Source organism: Piliocolobus tephrosceles, chromosome 1 (genome assembly GCF_002776525.5).
Source record: "Piliocolobus tephrosceles isolate RC106 chromosome 1, ASM277652v3, whole genome shotgun sequence".
In the NCBI taxonomy this organism is placed as follows: domain Eukaryota; kingdom Metazoa; phylum Chordata; class Mammalia; order Primates; family Cercopithecidae; genus Piliocolobus; species Piliocolobus tephrosceles.
This window is the reverse complement of record NC_045434.1, coordinates 209,919,825-209,929,183: the sequence shown is the minus strand read 5'-3', so window position 1 is coordinate 209,929,183 and position 9,359 is coordinate 209,919,825. Positions and strand designations below refer to the sequence as shown.

The following is a 9,359-nucleotide window of genomic DNA, read 5'->3' as shown; positions in this document are numbered from 1 at the left end:
CCTCCGCCTCCGCCTCCGCCTCCGCCTCCGCCTCCGCCTCCGCCTCCTGTTCGTCCAAAAGCCAGCTCTAATCCTCCAAATTAAACACTGGAGTTTTTGAGTTTGTTTTGTTTTTTGTTTCAAAGCCCCTCATAACAGTTTTCCTAGTGTGTCCACTTTTAAAACTGCTCAAACCACGGTAAAAAACGCAAGGCCTCAAAAAAATTACCTTAGAACTCAGTTTTTCTCCATGGAAATCTTTAGTAAAAGGCACAAAGATCTATATGATTTGAAGAAAAACTAGCATATAGCTGTGTTGGGCCGCACTCAGTTCTCAGGTAAGGACTACTCCCAACGGGCTAATGGTAACTTTCTTTCTGCCTAAAAGAGCTATTGACTTCTGCCTTTTTCTTCAGACAATTCTGGAACAGCAGTCTCAGTTCGGGAAAGATAGATTGAAGGAAAAAAGGCATCTAGTAATTTTAAAGATGAAAATTATTTGGTGCACAATGCATTGTGGGTATGCAAATAAAGTCTCAGCAATCAAGCTCCAGTTTTGACAAACTGGTGAAGCCTACGGACTCTTCAAAAAAAGGTTTTCTGTTGTTTTCGTTTTGTCTTAAAGTTTTGACTTTTAATGTTTGTGGGTACATAGTATGTGTATGTATGGGTTACATGACAAGAGAAAGGTGTTGTTTGTTTTGAGATGGAGTCTTGCTCTTGTCACCCAGGCTGGAGTGCTGTGGTATGATCTTGGCTCACTGCAACCTCTGCCTTCCGGGTTCAAGCAATTCTCCTGCCTCAGTCTCCCAAGTAGCTGGGATTACAGGCGCCCGCCACCACGCCTCCCTAATTTTTGTATTTTTAGTAGAGAAAGGGTTTCGCCATATTGGCCAGGCTGGTCTCGAACCCCTGACCTCAGGTGATCCGCCCGCCTTGGCCTCCCAAAGTGCTGGGATTACAGGCATGAGCCACTGCGCCGGCCCCTGGGAATGCTGTATAGTTGTCTCTTCCCAAGGTTTATATTCTGAGAGAAGCCTCAGTCTTTCTCAGGAGCAAACTTGCCCAGCGTTGCTGTCTCCTGGGACAGCCACAGAGCAGTCACGCTGGTCCCTGGCCCGGGTTTTCAGAGCTTTCCTCCACGTGTGTGTTAGTCAGGGTTCTCTAGAGGGACAGGACTAATAGGATCTACGTATATATGAGAGGGGCTTTATTAAGGAGAATTGACTCACATGATCACAAGGTCAAGTCCCATGATAGGCCGTCTGCAAGCTGAGGAGCAAGGAAGCAAGCAGTGGCTCAGTTCAGTCCCAAAACCTTAAAAGTAGGGAGCTGACAGTGCAGCCTTCAATCTGTGGCCGAAGGCCTGAGAGCCCCCAGCAAACCACTGGTGTAAGTCCAAGAGTCCAAAAGCCAAAGAACTTGGAGTCTGATGTTTAAGGGCAGGAAGCCTCCAGCACAGGAGAAAGATGAAGCCCAGAGGACCCAGTGAATCGGCTTTTTCCACCTTCTTCTGCCTGCTTTTTCTAGCTGTGCTGGCAGCTGACTGGATGATGTCCCCCACGCTGTGAGTGGGTCTTCCTGTCCCAATCCACTGATTCAAATGTTAACCTATTCTGGCCACACCCAGAAACAATACTTTGCATCCTTCGATGCAATCAAGTTGACACTTTTTTTTTTTTTTTCTGAGATGAAGTTTCTCTCTGTCACCCCAGGCTGCAGTGCAATGGCGCGATCTCGGCTCACTGCAACCTCTGTCTCCTAGGTTCAAGCGATTCTTTTGCCTCAGCCTCCCAAGTAGCTGGGGTTACAGGCGCCCGCCACCACACCCGGTTAATTTTTTGCATTTTTAGTAGAGACGGGGTTTCACCATGTTGGCCAGGCCAGTCTCGAGCTCCTGACCTCAAGGGATCCACCCGCCTCGGCTTCCCAAAGTGCTGGGATTACAGGCATGGGCTACTGCGCCGGGCCAAGTTGACACTTAATGTTAACCATCACAAGCTGTTAGCAGAGGCAATGATTAACCCACCACTGGCTGCGGGTACATCCTATCCTGCAAGGGTGCCACCACCCAACTCCATGAATGACTCTCTTTGACCTTTAGCAAGTCACTGTTTTTCACCAGGTCTCAATTTGCACTTTGTAAAACATGGTGATAAAACCGTTCTTCAGTTTTCAGCGTAACTGTAGACTGGCTAAAATTATGACAGTAATAAGGAGAGAAGGGATACGTCCATGGAAGGAATGATGATCTCTCATGTCACTGTTGCCGTGAATTAGGGCCGGAGCCCACCCTTTGTCCTTAGAAGACAGTGATGCGGGCAAAGAAATCCAATTCTTGGGTAGGTGCAGTGGCTCACACCTGTAATCCAACACTTTGGGAGGCCAAGGCAGGAGGATCGCTTGAGCCCAGGAGTTTGAGGCCAGCCCAGGCAACATGGCGAGGCCCCATCTCTACAGAACATTTTTTAAAAATTAGCCGGGTGTGGTAGCATGCACTTGTGGTCCCAGCTACTCAGGAGGCTGAGGTGGGAGGATCACTTGAGCCCAAGAGCTCAAGGCTGCAGTAAGCCATGATTGTACCACTGCACTCCAGCCTGGGAGACAGAGGGAGACCCTGTTTCAAAATAAAGGCTCCCTGGCTTCCCTACACCCACCCACCTCTGTGCATTCATTCACTCAGGCTCTCCACTGCTTAGCTTGGCTGACTCCCATCATCTTTCAGTTTCCAGATTAGAGGTTTCACTTTCCTTCAGGAAGACCTCCCTGATTTTCAAGGAGAGGTTAGATGTCCCTGCCCCATAGTCCCACAGCCCTGACTGCAGTATCATCATCCAGTTTCTCATCTGTAGGGTCCAGCCCTACGGGGCTTGGCGGGTGCTCTCCCCGTGTGCAGAGACGAGAGATCGTAAGAAATAAAGACACAAGACAAAGAAATAAATAGAAAACAGCTGGGCCCGGGAGACCACTCCCACTAAGACAAGGACACCGGTAGTGGCCCCGAATGGCTGGGCGCACTGATATTTATTGTATACAAGACAAGGGGCAGGCAGGGTAAGGAGGGTGAGTCGTCCAAGTGATTGATAAGGTCAAGCAAGTCACGTGATCATGGGGCAGTGGGCCCTTCCCTTTTAGATAGCCGAAGCAGAAAGCGAAGGCAGCATACGTCAGCGTTTTCTTCTATGCACTTATCAGAAAGATCAAAGACTTTAAGACTTTCACTATTTCTTCTACCACTATCTTCTAAGAACTTCAAAGAGGAACCAGGAGTACGGGAGGAGCATGGAAGTGGACAAGGAGCGTAACCACTGAAGCACAGCACCACAGGGAGGGGTTTAGGCCTTCTGATGACTGCGGGCAGCCCTGGATAATATCCAGCCTTCCACGAGAAGCTGGTGGAGCAGAGTGTTCCTGACTCCTCCAAGGAAAGGAGACTCCCCTTCCCGGTCTGCTAACTAATGGGTGTCTTCCCAGACACTGGCGTTACCGCTTGACCAAGGAGCCCTCAAGAGGCCCTTATGCGGGCGTGATAGAGGGCTCACCTCTTGCCTTCTTGGTCACTTCTCACAATGTCCCTTCAGCACCTGATCCTATACCCACCGGTTATTCTTTGGTTATACAACGAGTAATATTAAAAGCTAATGATTAATAATGTTCATACTAATGATTTATAATGTCCATGATCATCTCTATATCTAATTTGTATTATAACTATTCTTCGTCTAACTGTTTTCTTTATTATACTGAAACAGTTTGTGCCTTCAGTCTCTTGCCTCGGCACCTGGGTAATCCTCCGTTGACACTCGTCTGTCTCTCCTGCAGGCTGCATTCGCTGAGGTGTGTCCGTGTTGTTCCCCTTTGTGTTCCAGTCAAAAAAGATTCCTAGAGAGGATCTGCTCTCACACCAGGGCTAAGCTCCCCACACCAGTTCAACGAGCCTGGAAGTAAGTGCCGTCCACCAATGTCCCACCTGCTCTTCAGAGGCTCCTCAAGCCTTCCCTGCCCAGAGAGATTCTGGGATGAAAAGGAAAAATCGTCCCCGCCTGGCAGAAATTGATGCTGCTTCTGGAGAGGTAAGCCTCAGCTCTTTGGGTAAGAAAGCTGAGGTTTTGTGTTTTTTTTTTGTTTGTTTGTTCTTGTTTTGTTTTGTTTTGATATAGGATCTTACTCTGTCACATAGGCTGGAGTACACTGGTGTGATCTTGACTCACTGCAACCTCCAACTCACTGCAACCTCCACCTCCTGGGCTCAAGCGATCCTCCCACCTTAGCCTCCCAAGTAACTGGAATCACAGGTGCACGCCACCACCATGCTCAGCTAATTTTTAAAATTTTCTGTAGAGACAAGGTCTCACGGTATCACTCAGACTGGTCTGGAAGTCTTGGGCTCAAGAGATCCTCCTGTCTCAGCCTCCCGAAGTGCTGGGATTATAGATGTGAGCCACTGTGCTCGGTCAGAAGCTGGTTACTCCTCACCAGAAATACCCTAAGATTTATTTGGCCAGGCATGGTGGCTCATGGCTGTAATCCCAGCACTTTGGGAGACTGAGGTGGGCGGATTGCTTGAGCTCAGGAGTGTGAGACCAGCCTGGGCAACGTGGTGAAACTCTGTCTCTACAAAATATACAAAAAAAAAATTAGCCAGGCGTGGTGGCTTGTGCCTATAGTCCCAGCTACTCAGGAGGCTGAGGTGGGAGGGTTTCTTGAGCCCATGAGGTTGAGTCTGCAGTGAGCTGTGATTACACCAGTGCACTGCACTCCAGCCTGGGCGACAGAGCGAGACCTTGACTAAAGAAAAAAAAAAAAAGCATCCACAGTCCTATGACTCTCTGTATTCTTGGTTTGTTATCACCAGAGAAGAGTTCCATTTCTCCACTGGAAACATATGCCCGTATTGGTCTATTCTGGCTGCTCTAACAATATACCATAGTCCAGGCAGCTTCAAAACAGCAGAAATTGATTTCTCCTAGTTCCAGAGGCTGAAGTTCGAAATCACAGTGCCAGCATGGTTGCGTTCTAGTGAGGCCCCTCTTTCCGGTTGCAGACTGCTGTCTTCTTGTTGCATTCTCACATGGTGGAAAGAGGGTGAGGCAGCTCTGTGGGGCCCCCTTAGAAGGGCCCTAATGCCATTCATGAGGACTCTACCCTCATGAACTGAGAACCCCCCTGAAAGCGCCGCCTCCTAATCCTATCACATTGGAAGTTAGAACATCAATGCAGGGGCCTGGTATGGTGGCTCATGTCTGTCATCCCAGCACTCTGGGAGGCTGGGGCAGGTGGATCATGTGAGCTCAGGAGTTTGAAACCAGCCTGGGCAACATGGCAAAGCCCCATCTCTACAAAAAAAATACAAAAACTGGCCAGGTGTGGTGGTGCACACCTGTAGTCCCAGGTACTTGGGGGAGCTGAGATAGGAGGATTGCTGGGCCCAGGAGGTTGAGGCTGCAGTGAGCCATGTTCACGTCACTGCACTCCCGCCTGGGTGCACTCACAGTTCTCAAAAAAAAAAAAAAGATTTAAACATAGACATTTAAGGAGGGGACACAGTTCAGCCCATGTCAATGACCATGGAGAATCCCACTTCCTCCTGGAAAAATCGTCCAGAGGAGCCACAGGCCTCTTGATTAGTGCCTTAGCCTGGGTCTCCTACCTGGGGCTTGATCTTGTGGGGACCTTCTGTTTTAGTCCATGTCATGTTGCTATAACAGAATACCTAGGGCTGGGTAATTTATAAAGAAAAGAGGTTTTTTTGTTTTTGTTTTTGTTTTTTGAGACGGAGTGTTGTTCTGTTGCCAGGCTGGAGTACAGTGGCATGATCTTGGCTCACTGCAACCTTCGACTCCCTGGTTCAAGCAATTCTCCTGCCTCAGTCTCCCATGTAGCTGGGATTACAGGCACCCACCACCATACCCAGCTAATTTTGTGTGTGTGTGTGTGACGGAGTCTCACTCTGTCACCCAGGCTGGAGTGCAGTGGTGCGATCTCAGCTCACTGCAAGCTCTGCCTCCTGGGTTCACACCATTCTCCTGCCTCAGCCTCCCGAGTAGCTGGGACTACAGGTGCCTGCCACCATGCCCGGCTAGTTTTTTTGTATTTTTTAGTAGAGATGGGGTTTCACCGTGTTAACCAGGATGGTCTGGATCTCCTGACCTTGTGATCCGCCCGTCTCGGCCTCCCAAAGTGCTGGGATTACAGACTTGAACCACCGCACCCGGCCTTTTTTTGTATTTTTAGTAGAGACAGGGTTTCACTGAGTTAGCCAGGATGGTCTCAATCTCCTGACCTCATGATCTGCCCGCCTCGGCCTCCCAAAGTGCTGGGATTACAAGCATGAGCCACTGCGCCCAGCCAATTTTTGTATTTTCAGTAGAGACAAGGTTTCACCATGTTGGCCAGGATGGTCTCGATCTCCTGACCTCGTGATCCACCTGCCTTCGCCTCCCAAAGTCCTGGGATTACAGGCGTGAGCCACTGCGCCAGTCAAGAAAAGAGGTTTATGTAGCTCACGGCTCTGCAGGCTGAAAGTTCGAGGGCATGGTGCCAGCATCTGCCTGGCTTCTTTGCTGCCTCCTAGCATGGTGGAGAAGGTTGAAGGGGAAGCAGACACATGTAAAGAAGCAAAACCCGAGGAGCTTCCTGGTTTTATAACAACCTGCTCTCCTGGGAACTAATCCATTCCCACAAGAGGAAGAACTCACTTGTTCCTGAGAGAGGGTGCCAAGCCCTCCAGGAGGGGTCCACTCGTGTGACCCAAACACCTCCCACAAAGCCCCACCTCCCAACACTGCCACACTGAGGGCCAAATGTCAACAAACCATATCCAAACCGTAGCACCTTCTGAGAAGCCGAATAAAGTATGCCTCAGAAGGCCAGGTGCGGTGGCTCAAGCCTGTAATCCCAGCACTTTGGGAGGCCGAGACGGGCGGATCACGAGGTCAGGAGATCGAGACCAACCTGGCTAACATGGTGAAACCGCGTCTCTACTAAAAAATACAAAAAACTAGCCGGGCGAGGTGGCGGGCGCCTGTAGTCCCAGCTACTCGGGAGGCTGAGGCAGGAGAATGGCATGAACCCGGGAGGCAGAGCTTGCAGTGAGCTGAGATCCGGCCACTGCACTCCAGCCTGGGTGACAGAGTGAGACTCCGTCTCAAAAAAAAAAAAAAAAAAAAAGTATGCCTCAGAATTGTCCACGCCAGGGACAGAAGAGGACAGCTTGTGTCTACTGGCTCCATGTCCCACGAGTGAAGCGTGGCCCCAAATGGTGTTACCATTCACATGCTTCTAGGCTACATGTGCCTGAGTGCCTCGCAGCTTCCTAAAGATGACAGAGGCTGATGCTGGGTGCTGCCAGGACACTCATACCCATGCAGAGCTGGCTGCCGCCACAATGGCAGGAGTCAAGGTGGCTAAGAGAGGCCGGGCGCTGTGGCTCGAGCCTGTAATCCCAGCACTTTGGGAGGCAGAGGAGGGTGGATCACCTGAGGTCAGGAGTTCGAGACCAGCCTGGCCAACATGGTAAAGCCCCATCTCTTCCAAAAATACAAAAATTAGCCAGGTGTGGTGGCACATACCTGTAATCCCAGCTGCTCAGGGGGCTGAGTAAGGCAGGAGAATCACTTGAACCTGAGGAAGTTGCAGTGAGCTGAGATTACCATACGGCACTCCAGCCTGGGCAACAGAATGAGACCCCGTCTCAAAAAAAAAAAAGCCGGGCGCAGTGGCTCAAGCCTGTAATCCCAGCACTTTGGGAGGCCGAGACGGGTAGATCACGAGGTCAGGAGATCGAGACTATCCTGGCTAACATGGTGAAACCCCGTCTCTACTAAAAAATACAAAAAATTAGGCCGGACGCGGTGGCTCAAGCCTGTAATCCCAGCACTTTGGGAGGCTGAGACGGGCGGATCACGAGGTCAGAAGATCGAGACCATCCTGGCTAACACGGTGAAACCCCGTCTCTACTAAAAAATACAAAAAACTAGCCGGGCGAGGTGGCGGGCGCCTGTAGTCCCAGCTACTCCAGAGGCTGAGGCAGGAGAATGGCGTAAACCCGGGAGGCGGAGCTTGCAGTGAGCTGAGATCCGGCCACTGCACTCCGGCCTGGGCGACAGAGCTAGACTGTGTCTCAAAAAAAAACAAAAAAAAAGAAAATACAAAAAACTAGCCGGGGCAAGGTGGCGGGCGCCTGTAGTCCCAGCTACTCGGGAGGCTGAGACAGGAGACTAGCATGAACCTGGGAGGCGGAGCTTGCAATGAGCTGAGATCCAGCCACTGCACTCCAGCCCGGGCAACAGAGCGAGACTCCGTCTCAAAAAAAAAATAAAATAAAATAAAATAAAAAACGTGGCTGAGAATATGTGAGATGGGACAGATATATGGGGTGCAGGTAGATTTTCAGGGAGTGAACACATTTCCAAACCAATGTTTCAGCTGTTGGGAAGTTTCAGATAGTATGCAATTAAATTTTCCACACCAGATTTCAGGCCCTGAAAAAGCAACTTTAAAAAGGCTCTCTGTGGCCGGGTGTGGTGGCTCATGCCTGTAATCCCAGTGCTTTGGGAGGCTGAGGCGGGTGGATCACGAGGTCAGGAGATCGAGACCATCCTGGCTAACACGGTGAAACCCCATCTCTACTAAAAATACAAAAAAAATTAGCTGGGCGTGGTGGCGGGCGCCTGTAGTCCCAGCTACTTGGGAGGCTGAGGCAGGAGAATGGCGTGAACCCGGGAGGTGGAGCTTGCAGTGAGCTGAGATCGTGCCACTGCACTCCAGCCTGGGCAACAGCGAGACTTTGTCTCAAAAAAAAAAAAAGAAAAAAAAGAAAAAGGCTGTCTGTGTGCAGCCAGCCTCCACTGGACCACGCAGATGGGACCCACTAGGGTTACTGCTTGGCCTGCTCCACTGTGGACCACCAGCATCTCCTCTCTACCATGGTGGCCAACTGGAAGCCCTGTGGACAATGAGCCATGCCACAGAAGCCATCAGACGCATGCCATGGGGAGAAATGGCAGCGTGGGGACTCCGAGCAAGCCTGCACCAGCATCGAGGAAGAGTTTGCACTCCAGTCACTTGATGGTCACGTGGCCTTGGACAAACGATTCACTGTGTGAGGTCCAGGTTCCACATCTCTCAAACCGGGATCTTAACCCCCAGCAACCTCTTCACCCCAAAAGGCCGTGCTGATGTGAAATATCTAACATGTATGGTGAGCACTTAATCAGAGCTGTACTTTACAAACCTGTTTATTGACATTCTAATCATTCGATTGGTATTTCTTAGGCACCACATACATAGGTTTTACTGTTTTTTTGAGACAGAGTTTCGCTCTTGTTGCCCAGGCTGGAGTGCAATGGCATGATCTCGGCTCACCGCAACCTCCGCCT

At 50.3% G+C, this 9,359-nt stretch overlaps 1 non-coding gene across 1 annotated transcript; it reads right to left on the bottom strand.

Annotated features, from left to right (window-relative positions):
• Positions 1-172: 172 nt before the first annotated feature.
• LOC111526349 lies at positions 173-286 on the bottom strand. Its single transcript, XR_002726345.1, has one exon. It is a non-coding gene; the product is annotated as a U5 spliceosomal RNA (small nuclear RNA).
• Positions 287-9,359: the final 9,073 nt, after the last annotated feature.